At 36.6% G+C, this 14,410-nt stretch overlaps 1 pseudogene; it reads left to right on the top strand.

Moving 5' to 3' along the window:
• Positions 1 to 7,058, top strand: part of LOC108305642 — a 16,925-nt pseudogene extending 9,867 nt beyond the window's left edge.
• The last annotated feature ends 7,352 nt before the right edge of the window (positions 7,059 to 14,410 follow it).

Raw genomic sequence — 14,410 nt, forward strand, 5'->3', positions numbered from 1 at the left:
AAAAAAAAAAAAAAAGAAAGAAAGAAAGAAAGAAAGAAAGAAAGAAAGAAAGAAAAGAAAATGGACTAATATAGAAGGTAAAAAGCATAATATAACACCAGTCAAAAAGAAAAATCAAGACAAAATCTCTTAATTGCCAGAAAAAGAACTCAGAAGATCACTTATTAAGCTAATCAAGGAGATACCAGAGAAAGGTAAAGTCCAACTTAAAGAAACCAAAAATATGATACAGGATATGAAAGAAAAATTCTTCAGTGAAATGGATAGCATAAATTAAAAACAATACAACTTCTGGAAATCAAGGACACACGTAGAGAAATACAAAATGCACTGGAAAGTCTCAGCAATAGAACCAGACAAGCAGAAGAAAGAACTTTAGAACTCGAAGAAAAGGCTTTTAAATTAGCCCAATCCATCAAAGACAAATAAAAAAGAATTTTTAAAATGAACAAAGCCTCCAAGAAGTTTGGGACTATGTTAAATGTCCAAACCTAAAAGTAGTTGGCATTCCTAAGAAAGGAAAGAAATCTAAAATGTGGAAAATATCTTTGAGGGAGTAATCAAGGAAAACTTTCCTAGCCCTGCTAGAGATCCTGACAGTCAAATACAAGAAGCTCAAAGAACACCTGGGAAATTCATCACAAAAGGATCATCACCTAGGCACATAGTCATCAGGTTATCTAAACTCAAGACGAAAGAATCTTAAGAGCTATGAGGCAGAAGCATCAGGCAAACTATAAAAGAAAACCTAGGCCAAGCACTGTGATTCAGGCCTGTCATCACAGCACTTTGGGAGGCCAAGGCAGGCAGATCATGAGATCAGGAGATTGAGACCATCCTGGTTAACACAGTGAAACCCTGTCTCTGCTAAAAAAAAAATACAAAAAATAGCCAGGTGTGATGACACACACCTGTAGTCCCAGCTATTCAGGAAGCTGAGGCAGTAGAATCACTTAAACCCAAAAGGTGGAGGTTGCAGTGAGCCAAGATCATGTCACTGCACTCCAGCCTGGGCAACAGAGCAAAACTCTGTCTCAAAAAAAAAAAAAAGAGAGAGAAAAAGGAAAACTTGTCAGATTAACAGCAAATTCCTCCACAGAAAATCATACAAGCTGGAAGGGTTTGGGGTTCTCTTTTTAGACTCCTTAAACAAAATAATTATCAGTCAAGAATTTTGTACCCAGCAAAAGCAAGCTTCACAAATAAAACATACAGTGTTTTACAGACAAACAAATGCTGAGAGAATTCACCACTACCAAGCCAGCACTACAAGAAACTGCTAAAAAGAGTTCTAAATCTTGAAATTAAACCTCAAAATACACCAACATAGAATCTCCTTAAGGCATAAATCTCACAGGACCTATGTAACAGTAACACAATGGAAAACATCCAAGGTATTCAGGCAAAAATAGCATGATGAATAGAATAGTACCTCACATCTCAATACTAACATTGAATGTAAATGGACTAAATGCTTCACTTAAAAGATGCAGAATAGATAAGAATTCACCAACCAAGTTTCTGCTATCTTCAGAAAACTCACCTAACACATAAAGACTCGCATAAACTTAGAGAGGTGGAAAAATATTTCCCATGCAAATGGAAACCAAAAGTGAGTAGGAGTAGCTATTGTTTTATCAGACAAAACAAACTTTAAAGCAACAGCAGTTGAAACAGACAAGGAGAGATATTATATAATAATAAAAAGACTAATCCAATAGGAAAATATTACAATTCTAAATATATATGCACCTAACACTGGAGCTCCCAAATTTATAAGACAATTACTACTAGACTTAAGAAATGAGATAGACAGCAACACAGTAATAGTGAGGGACTTGAATACTTCACTGACAGCAGTAGACAGGTCATCAAGACAGAAAGTCAACAATGAAACAATGGACTCAAACTGTACCCTAAAACAAATGGACTTAATAGATATTTACAGAACATTCTACCCAACAACTGCAGAATAACATTCTATTCATCAGCACACAGAACATTCTCCAAGATAGACCACATGATAGGCCACAAAACAAGTCTTGGTAAATTTAAGAAAGTTAAAATCATATCAACTACTCTTTCAGATCACAGTGGAAAAAAAAATGGAAATCAACCCCAAAAGGAACCTTCAAAACCATGAAAATACATGGAAATTAAATAACCTGCTCCTCAAAGATTGTTGGGTCAATAATAAAATCAAGATGGAAATTTAAAAATTCTTTGAACTGAAAAATAATAGTGACACAACCTATCAAAACTTCTGGGATACAGCAAAAGTGATGCTAAGGGGAAAGTTCATAGCATTAAATGTCTACATCAAAAAGTCTAAAGAGCACAGACAATGTAAGATTGTACCTAACAGAACTGGAGAAACAAGAACAATCCAAACCCAAACTCAGCAGAAGAAAAGAAATAACGAAGATCAGAGCAAAACTAAATGAAACTAAAACAAACAAAGAAAAAAAAATACAAAAGATAAATGAAACAAAAAGCAGGTTCTTTGAAAGGATAAATAAAATTGATAGACCATTAGCAAGATTAACCAAGGAAAGAAGAGAGACGATGAAAATAAGCTCAATTAGAAATGAAATGGGAGCTATTACAACTGATACTACAGGAATATAAAAGATTACACAAGGCTACCATGAACACCTTTATGCACATAAACTAGAAAACATGATGGAGGACATGGATAAATTCCTGGAAATATACAACCCTCTTAGATTACACCAGGAAGATATAGAATCTCTGAACAGACTAATAACAAGCAGCAAGATATAAATGGTAATGAAAAAAATTACCAACAACAACAACAAAAATACAGGACCAGACAGACTCATAGCTGAATTATATTAGACATTCAAAGAATTGCTACCAATCCTATTGACACTATTCCAAAAGATAGACAAAAAGGGAATCCTCCCTACATCATCCTATGAAGCCAGTATCACCCTAATATCAGAACCAGGAAAGGACATAACAAAAAAAAGAAAACTACAGATCAATATGCCTGATGAACACAAATACAAAAATCTTCAACAAAATACTAAGTAACCGAATCCAACAGCATAACAAAAAGATAATCCACCATGATCAAGTAGGTTTTGTACCAGGGATGCAGGGATAGTTTAACATACAGAAGTCAGTAAATGTGATATACTACATAAACAGAATTAAAAACAAAAATCACATGATCATCTCAATAGATGCAGAAAAAGCATTTGACAAAAATCTAGCATCCATTTATGATCAAAACCACCAGCAAAACTGGCAAAGAAGGGACATACCTTAAGGTAAAAAAAGTCATCTACAATAAACCCAGAGCCAACATTGTACTGAAGGGGGAAAAGTTGAAAGCATTCCTCCTGAGAAAGGGAACAAGACAAGGATGCTCACTTTCACCACTTCTATTCAACATAGTACTGGAAGTCCTAGCCAGAGCAATCAGACAAGAGAAAGAAATAAAGGGCATCCAAATCAGTAAAGAGGAAGTCACACTGTCACTGTTTGCTAGAATATGATCATATACCTAGAAAACCCTAAAGATTCATCCAAAAAGCTCCTAGAACTGGTAAATGAATTCATCAAAGTTTTAGGATACAAAATTAATGTACACAAATCAGTAGCTCTGCTATATACCAGTGGTAGCCAAGCTGAGAATCAAATCAATAACTCAATCCCTTTCACAATAGCTGCAAAAAATAAAAATAAAATACTTAGAAAATACCTAACCAAGGAGGCGAAAGACCTCTACAAGGAAAACTACAAAACACTGCTGAAAGAAATCATAGACAACACAAATAAAAGGAAATGTATCCCATGCTCTTGGATGGGTGGAATCAATATTCTGAAAATGACCATACTGCCAAAAACAATCTACAAATTCAATACAATTCCCATCGAAATACCATCATCATTCTTCACGGAAATAGAAAAAAAAATCCTAAAATTCATATGTAATCAAAAAAGATTCCGCATAGCCAAAGCAAGACTAAGCAAAAAGAACAAATCTGGAGGCATCACATCACGTGACTTCAAACTATACTATAAGGCCATAACAGCATGTTACTTGTATAAAAATAGGCACATAGACCAGTGGAACAGAATAGAGAACACATAAATAAATATTTACAGCTAACTAAACTTCCACAAGGCAAACAGAAACATAAAGTGGAGAAAGCTCACTCTATTCAACAAATAGTGCTGGGATAATTGGCCAGCCATATGTAGAAGAATGAAACTGGATCCTCATCTCTCACCTTATACAAAAATCAACTCAGGATGGATCAAAGATTTAAATTTAGGACCTGAAACCATAAAGATTCTAGAAGATAACATCAGAAAAACCCTCCTAGACTTTGGCTTACGCAAAGGCTTCATGACCAACAACCCAAAAGGAAATGCAACAAAAACAAAGATATATAGGTGGGACTTAATTAAACTAAAAAGCTTCTGCACAGCAAAAGAAGTAATCATCAGAGTTAATAGACAAGCCACTGTGTGGGAGAAAAAGCTTCACAATCTGTACATCTGACAAAGGACTAATATCCAGAATCTACAAAGAACTCAAATCAGCAAGAAAAAAAAACACAGCTGGGTGCAGTGGCTCAGGCCTGTGATTCTAGTACTTTGGGAGGCCAAGGCAGGTGGATCACCTGAGGTCAGGAGTTTGAGACCAGTCTGACCAACATGGAGAAACCCCGTCTCTACTAAAAATACAAAATTAGCCGGGAGTGGTGGCACATGCCTGTAATTCCAGTTGGCTACTCAGGAGGCTGAGGCAGGAGAATTGCTTGAACCTGGGAGGCGGAGGTTGAGGTGAGCCGAGATCATGCCATTGCACTCTAGCCTTGGCAACAAAAGCAGAAAAAGAAAAAAAAGAAAGAAAGAAAAACAGACAATCCCATCAAAAAGTGGGCTAAGGACATAAATAGACAATTCTCAAAAGAAGATACACAAACAGCCAATAAGTATTAATATGTGGAAAAATGTTCAACATCACGAATTATCAGGGAAAGGCAAATTCAAACCACAGTGCAATACCACCTCACTTCTTTAAGACTGGCCATAATCAAAAAATCAAAAAATAATAGATGTTGGCATGGATGTGGTGAAAAGGAAACAGTTTTACACTGTTGGTGGGAACAAAAACTAGCACAACCACTGTGGAAAAGTGGGTGAAGATTCCCCAAAGAACTAAAAGTAGATCTAGCGTTTGATTTAGTAATCCCATTACTATATATCTACCAAGAGGAAAAGAAGGCATTCCACAAAAAACATACTTGCACACTTGTGTTTATAGCAGCACAATTTGCAATTGCAAAAAATATAAAACCAGCCCAAATGCCCATCAATCAATAAGTGTTTAAAGAAAATATGATAGATCTAGATATAGATGTAGATACACAATGGAATACTACTCAGCCACAAAAAGGACTGAAATAATGGCATTCACAGCAACCTGGATGGAATTAGAGACTGTTATACTAAGTGAAGTAACTCAGGAATGGAAAACCAAACATCGTATGTTCTCACTTATATGTGGAAACTAAGCAATGAGGACCCAAAAGCATAAGAATGATGCACTGGACTTTAGGGACTCGGGGGAAAGATGGGGAGTGGCAAGGGATAAAAGACTACACATTGGGTACAGTGTACACTACTTGGGTGATGGGTGCACCATAATTTCAGAAATCATCACTAAAGAACTTATTCATGTAACCAAACACCACCCGTTCCCTCAAAATCTATTTAAAAAATTAAAAATTAATATAAATAAATAAAACATAGGAACCCAAACCTAACACAAATCCACAAATCTTCTGTAAAAAGAAATGCACAAATCCACAATTATGGTTGGAAATTTAAATTCACCTCTCTCAATATTTGATAGAACAAGTAGAAAGAAAATTATCTCAAACATGGAATACTTGAACAACACTATCAACTAAGTTGACCTAATTGACAGTTATAGAACATTTCACCCAACAACAGAATATGCATTCTTCTCACGTGCATGGAAACATTCATGTGCATGTAAAACATAGACCATATTCTGGGCCATAAAACCAATCTAAATAAATTGAAAAGAATTTAGGCCATACAAAGTCTATTCTGTCACTACAGAGGAATAAAATTGTTAAAATCAGTAACAGAAATTTCTAGAAACCAAACAACACACATCTATATAATCTAAAGATTAAAGAATTCGAAAGGCAAATTGGCTCTGCTTAGGGTCACAGGGATGCTAAGACCACTGCCTGGGTCTTCGCTGTCCATACTGTCCCAGGTAGTACATTCTGCCACCACTACAGTGGCCTCTTCTCTGAAGAATATACCCTTCTTAGGTTCAGTGGTATTGCAGGCAACAAAGACCCTTCACTCAGGGCAGCCACGCCTTCCTAAATATGGAGAAAAAGTTCATTTGAGGCTCTATCACCTCTTCCTGAATATGGAGGAAAAGTTCATTTGAGGCTGATCCCTGTGGAATTCTTCCAGTTTCCTTATCGTAAAACTGCTGTAACAGGACAGTATGTGCTCAGAACTGGGCTTATCTTGTATGCTTTATCCAAATAAATATATATGATTATCCCAGAGACCTTCTCTACCACATCAATAGTACTGTTTTTTGGTCTATATAATTTAAAAATATGGTGCCTCTATGGGAGATTTTGCTGACAAACTCGATGAGCAAAAAATTGTCCAACTGGAAGAGGTGAAGCAGGCTTCTACCAAACAAATCCAGGATGCAATTGATTTGGAGAAGTCACAGCAGGCACTCATTCAGAAGCACCATTACCTTTTTGACGTGCTATGGCTTTGGAGGTTACTGGGAACAACTCCATAGAGCATACAAGGAAGTAAAGAATCACATGGACTATCATATATCTGTGCAGAACATGATGCTTTAAAAGAAACAAGAACACGTGATAAATTGGGTGGAGAAGTACGTGGTGCAGAGTATCTCTGCATAGCAGGAAAAGGAGACAATTGCCAAGTATATGGCCGACCTAAAGCTGCTGGCAAAGAAGGTTCCAGCACAGCCAGTTATGTAATGTATCTAGCCCAATTGAGACAGCTAGAAACAATTGATTGACTAAACGAAAACAAGTCAATGTGACAAAATCTTTCTGTATTGCTGTGCTTTTTTATTCTGTATTCTGTATTTTTAGGAGAGGTAAACTATAACTTCAGTAGAAGTTCCTCTCCTAAAAACAAAAAGTTTGTTTTGTATAGTAAGAAAACTAAATCTATTGGCCAGTGAGATGTTTCTCATCCTTCTTACTCTGCATTTCAGTTATTCCATGATCACTTTTGAATAAGCAGTTTGCTTTTATTAAAATGTGCTGGCCAGGAGTAGTGACTCATGTTCATAATCCCAGCACTTTGGGAGGCCAAGGAGGCGGGCAGCTCACGAGGTCAAGAGATCAAGACCATCCTGGCCAACATGATGGAACCCCATCTCTACCAAAAATACAAAAATTAGCTGGGCTTGTTGGTATGTGCCTGTAGTCCCAGCTAATCAGGAGGCTGGGGCAGGGGAATCACTTGAACCCAGGAAACAGAGGTTGCAGTGAGTGAAGATCACACCACTGCACTCCAGTGACAGAGCACAACTCCATCTCAAACAACAACAACAAACAACAACAAAAAACTTGCTGCCTGACTCAAGATTGCCAAGTTATAGTTTAAACTTGTAATTAATTCTACCCTCTTGTAACATAGTGATAAATGAAAAAAGGCAAACTGAATTGGAAAGTATAATAAAGCGAATGAAAATGAGAAGGCAACATACTTAAATTTGTAGAATACCCCAAAAATAGTTTTAAATGGGAAGACTTACAGCACTACATGACTATATTAGAAAATAAGGTCTCAAATCAATTAACTCAGCTTCAACTATAAGAAAACAGAACAGGGCTTGGCAAACTACAGCCCTTGGATCAAACCAAGACCATTGCTCATTTTTATAGATCAAATTTTATTGGAACAGTCTTGCTCATTCTTTTACATCCTATAGTGGCATACATACTTCAATGGCAGAGTTGAGTTGTTGTACAGAGATTGTATAGCTCACAAAGCTAAAATATTGCCATGTCATCCTTTGCATGAGAAGTTTACTCACCCCTGAACTGGAAAAAGAAGAGCAAATTAAACCCAAATCTATGGAAGAAAAGAAATAAAGATTACAGCAGAGTTCAGTGTAATTTAGAAAATACAGAATGAATGCAGAAAAGCTATGGTTCACTGAGAAAAATCTATAAAAGTGATACTAATCAGAAAAATACAGATGATCAATATGAGAAATGATAGAGCAGACCTATCCACAGAAGCTACATATAAAAGAAAAATATGAAAATAATATGAACTTCTTGCTAATAAATTCAACAACTAGATGAAATAAATTTCTTGAAAGACATAAATGACCAAAACTGACTGAAGAAGCAAGTAATCTGAACAATTTTATATTTATTAAAGAAAATGAATGTGTAACTAAAAGCTCTTCTCACAAAGAAAATCCCATGCCAACATGTGTTTCCAAAATTTGAGGAAGAAATAACATGTATTGTTAAATAAACTCTTCCAAAAAATTGAAGAGTTTGGATTCCCCCCATCTCAACTTACAAGGTTAGCATTACCCTGATACCAAAATCAGGCAAAGACATAACACTAGAAAACTCTATACCCATATTCGCTGGGTGTGGTGGCTCACGCCTGTTAATACCAGCACTTTGGGAGGCCAAGGCGGGTGGATCACGAGGTCAAGAGATGAGATCATCCTGGCCAACATGGTGAAACCCTGTCTCTACTAAAATACAAAAATTAGCTGGGCTTGGTGGTGGGTGCCTGTAGTCCCAGCTACTCGGGAGGCTGATGCAGGAGAATTGCTTGAACCCAGGAGGCAGAGGTTGCAGGGAGGCGGAGGTTGCAGTGAGCCGAGATTGTACCACTGTACTCCAGCCTGGTGCCTGGCAACAGAGAGAGACTCTGTCTCAAAAAAAAAAAAGAAAGAAAAGAAAAATCTATACCCATATTCCTTGTGGACAAAAATGCAATTTTTTAAATTTAACAAATCAAATCCAACAATATATTAAAATGATAATACACCATGAAAGAGTGGGACTTATCTCATGAAAACAGTGTTGGTAAACAATTTTGGCTTAACATTTGATAATCAATCAACTTAATTTATCTTATTAATTAACTAGAAAATAAAATCCAAATGATCATTTCAGTAGAAGCTTAAAGGCATTTGACAAAAATCTAACACAAATTTCTGATAAAAAAAACTCTCAGTAAAATAGGAATAGAAGAAAACTTTATCAACTTCACAAAAGACATCTATGAAAAACTACAGCTAATGTCATACTTAATAAGGAAAGTGGATATTTTCCCCTTAAGACCAGAAAAAGTACAAAGATATCTGAGCTTATATCTAGGTAACATTGTAGTGAAGATTCCAGCTAGTGAAATAAGAAAAGAAAAAGGAATAAAAGGCATTCAGATTTGAATAGAAGTAATAAAACTCTATTGTGAAACAACGGTGTGTAAAAATATGCCAGGAAACCTACAAAAAAACCTGTTAGACCTAACAGTGAATTTATGAAGTATCTTTAGTTTGTTCAGCATGCTATAACAAAATACCATAAACTGGGTGGCTTATAAACAATAAAAATTTATTCTCACAGATCTGGATATTGGGAAGTCCAAGAACAAGGAAGCAACAGATTCTTACAGAAATGTACATAACCAAGCTAAATCCATGATCTATGTTGTCCAGTGCTAGATTGGTGATGTAATCAAGGGACAGGCTACCTAACCATAAGTACTTAATAATAGTTCGATTTTCTCCCTTGAGTTTCCTGAACGCCATGAATTATATAGTCTCCAGAAAGGCCTCTCAAAATTTCCATTTTCCTTCCAACAGTTTTCTCATACTATGTTGGTTTTGTGCCACCTTGTACAGAAATGTCTTCCCCTGGCCCATCTGCTTGTTACTCTTTCCCTTGTCATTCCTGATTTGGCATCACAAAAGACTAACCAAATAGTCTGGAAACAGCAAATCTGTCCATGGGAATCAAAGAAAGGGGTAAACCTGAGTGGAAAACACCAGAATCCTTTGACCAATTAAAGGATGAGGAAAATCTGGAACACTCATGCATTGAAAGGAAGAACACTGATGTGGTTAAAACCATAGGCTTTAGAGCTAGAATTCTAGGGTCCTGTGTCAGGCTCCATTATTTACCAGCTGTGTGACATTGATAAGTTTATCTAACCTTTCTGAGCTTCATTTGTCTTATCTGTAAAATGGAGATAATAATAATTACTTCCTAAGATGACTCTTTGAGCATTAAATGATTGAATACATGTAAGGTACTTAGAATTACACTGGCACAGAGAAAGCTCTCTAAGCTAGTACTTAATATTCATATGCATATTAATAACTTTGACCCTTCCATACATAAATACTTTTTGAGACCCAAAATAGAATGGGTAGCCTCAAGATAATGATCTTCCTAGCTCTAGAAGTGATCAAACTGATACTAGAGGAATGCTCCATCGAGAAAGTGCACATCACGTTCATTCATTTGATATTGATTGAACCAGGAGTGCATAAAGTCCCTTTCACATATGAGAGTCTATATTTCTATGCATCTTTTCTGTCTTGGTTATTTTCTTACTGTTTCTGCCATTCATCCACCCCAGATCAGAGAATCTTGAATTCTCTTGATCGTAGGCATTTTTTTTTTTTTTTAGCTTGAAGATGTTTCATAAAAAAGCTTTCTTTCAGATGACAAAACTGACAATTCACAAAATAGGGAAATAAAAATATGTTAACCTCACAGGAAATCAAATATTTGATAATACAAAGAATGTCCCTGCCTTGTGTACACACATGATTTTAAGCACTGAGAATTTTGTAAAAAGTATAAGATGTTTTTAGCCAACTGACATCCACACAAAACAAGTCTTTCTACAAGATGGATAACAGAGAAAAACTCATTTGAAGTTAGTATTTTTGAAGTAGAGAATTAACAGGTATTCCACTAAAAAATATGTTTCTCTGTTTTCTTCTTTCTCTACTTCTTTTGCATTCGGGAAAATTATAATAAACAGTTTTTCACCCTAGTGTTCAAAGGAAAATTCATTTTCTAATCAAAGGAAAATCAATGACAATTATCAGAGTTTGTCCCTACATCTAACCTTATCTCCTTTACTCTACCTTCCCAAATGGCGGGGTATTCTTTCAGTTAATAGCCACCACCACCTTCTTTGAGAATTTGCCCCCTACTTCCTATACCTTTAACCTTCCTCTCCTTTCTGACTTTACCACTTCAACCTGCAAATATTGCCACATGCTTCATATTCACTACAAACCCTCCTTTGACCTTGAAGCCAACTCCTGCTACCAACCAGTTTCTCACTTCTGCATCTCTATTCTTACAGAGTAGCTCTCTCTTCTTCCCTTTCACTCTGCAGACATTTACTCCTCCTTTTAGAATTGTTTCCTACTTGTGACACCATCCACCTCCCTAGCCCCAATAAGAGTAGTAAATATCCCTTGTCTCACAGAATTACCCCCAACACTCCATTGGTATCATCAGTTTACCTCAACAGGCTTGAGAGTAGGCCTACGAAGCTTGGCCTACAGAAGAGAAAAAGATACATATTGATTCCTTAGGGAATGAATGGATGCCCCAATTCTAGACAAATGCACATGAAAAAGAACGAATGTGATTATATGTTCTAACCTTGATAGGTACATTTTGTTGCTGGAATTTAAAATTTTTCAGATGAATAAGGCCAATAGTCAGTAATCTCTTTGGCCCTGAATTCTGTGTAAGCAAAAATGTGTAACCTCCCACGTGGAAATATTAGCCATAGTCTTGGTGCTTTCCAATCAGTAATACAATTGAGAACACATGTTTTTCCCTGGGCCATTTGGTCTCATCTCTCTATGACCTACATAACTTCTCTTGACTTTTTCCCTCTAGAGTCTATACTCTAGATATTCCATACACAGACCAGCACACTGCCATGGGCGTCCCTGGACTGTTACTTAGTCTTTTTTGTCTATGCATACTTTCTTACCCACTATCATAAAACTGGAAAAGCAGAATGATCTGGAGAAATAAATAAGCTCAATCTATCCAAGATCATATATATATTTGGGTGATTTTTTTAAATTATTTATTTATTTATTATTATTTTGTGGCACGATCTTGGCTCACTGCAATCTCCACCTCCCAGATTCAAGTAATTCCCCTGCCTTAGTCTCCCAAGTAACTGGGACTACAGGCACACACCACCATGCCCAAATAATTTTTTTGTATTTTAGCAGAGGCAGGGTTTCACTATGTTGATCAGGCTGGTCTTGAACTCCTGACCTCTGGTGATCCACCCACCTCGGCCTCACAAAGTGCTGGGGTTACAGGCATGAGCCACTTGTTTTAAGCCACCTTTCATTGAGACTTATTGTGGGGTCGAACTATAATAACTATAATATGAGATTGGCTGACATTTCTTCATTCAAACTTACAACAATCCTATCAAGTTCACACTACAATTATAAATTTTATCCCCCTTTTACAACTGAGAAAACCGAGGTATAGGGAAATTAAGAATGTTAATCTAAACCATATAGCTGGTAAGGTCTTGAGTCAGGACAGCTGTCTCCAAAGCCCACACTCTTAACCAATATTCTACACTGTCTCATGGAAAATCCAGGAATAGACATTCAGAGGAAAAACTGATGATAGATACTCAAGCGTATATTTAAAAAGAGAATGAGGCCTGGGAATATATTTCCTTATTATTTATAGAGTGTGTTAGTTTTTAAAAATGTAGAATAATAACATAGGGAACAGAAGAATAAAAACACCCTAAAGATTTCTAAAAGAACACTTTGACCTAAAGAGGCTCTTCTAAGCAAGTAGTTCACTTCTGAGCCATTAGTCATGCATTTAGAGTTTCTTTGGTGCTATTGACAAGCAAGTGAAATGGCAATTTACAGATTTTGTTAATCATTGTTCTCTTGGTGAGCAAATTTTCAATCTGTTTTAAAAACAGTCAAGTAATAGAACTAAAAAACCCCAAGCCAATTTGGACGGGAGAGAAGAGTACTCAAACATTTGCACTGACATCATTGTTTACCTAGTAGAGACCCTCCTAGCCATCTAGGAAGAATAACTCTTTGAGGAAGGGTTTCTGTTCTCAGAAAAACATTCCACAAACCTTTATAATTAATTAGAAAATGCAAGGCCCAAGAGAATTTTCCTTATCAGCAAAGTCATCCTAAATGTGTATAAGCTTATTATCTAAAATAATCAAGAAAGAGAATATTTTAAATACAAATAAATGGAGGATTTTTTGTTTGTTTTCCTATTTCATGAACCCATCTCCATCCTGTCATTGAGTTAATCATCATCAAATTGCACTAAATCAGAGATGGCAGGGGCTGTGCCTGGCTGGATACCAGTGTTTCTTGGTATTTGGTTATACTGGAAATGTCTTTGCAGTGAGCCTAATCTGAAAGATTTTTGAACAGCAATTCTCTTAGAATTCTAAACAGCAGAGGTTTTCTTGGTGGGGGGGGGCGGGGGGAATGAAGGGATCTCTGTGTGTGATACATATTTTCTTCTGAAATCAAAAATAAGATATCAAGACTTTCCAATTTTTGTCTATCTCATGCACGCATGCACGCACACACACACACACACACACACACACACACACTCCCTCCTCCCCTCACAACACTTCTGTTGTTGGGAAGTCTAAGAGAATTGGGGAAAGGAGGAAGGAGTGGTGAGGAGAGGGAGACATTTACTTTCTGCACTGTTTGCTTTTTTGGCCATGTTTACGTCAGTCTTTTTGGGTAAAATAACTTTTTCTGAACGCTGAACAAAATGAAAAGGCAGAAAGACACACAGCTACACACTCAGCTGCATAATAAAGAAGATAGAAGGGAAGTACAAGCAAAATATTCCAGGTTGGCAGTGTCGTCTGTATTTTTCTTTGGCTAAAAGGCGAAGTTTCTCCTGAGGGAGTTAGGTTGTTTGCCCAACTAAAGGGTGGGGGAGGGATAAGGAAGGCAGATTTGTGTCTGTAGCTGATTGGCAGTTTCTGTGAGAAATTATCCACTCCAGTAAGTTTTGTTATTGTGGCAGTTTCTTTCTCAGAGTTGATGGTACTCTTTACTCTTGGGTGGAGGGTGGTGTGGGGAATGGGATGTTGTTTCTGGTGACTGCTGGGAGAAGAGAGTAGGGGCAGCTGTTTGAGAGACTGAAAAGGTTCTGGGAGAATGGAATGTTGTTGTTCCTTCATTTTTGAAACCACTCTTCTTTCTGATCATGTTTATACTTTAAAATTTCACACTGCGGTCAAACTAGGCAAGGTATAATTTAAC

The sequence above is a fragment of the Cebus imitator genome, unplaced genomic scaffold (assembly GCF_001604975.1).
Source record: "Cebus imitator isolate Cc_AM_T3 unplaced genomic scaffold, Cebus_imitator-1.0 Scaffold65, whole genome shotgun sequence".
Taxonomy (NCBI): Eukaryota; Metazoa; Chordata; class Mammalia; order Primates; family Cebidae; genus Cebus; species Cebus imitator.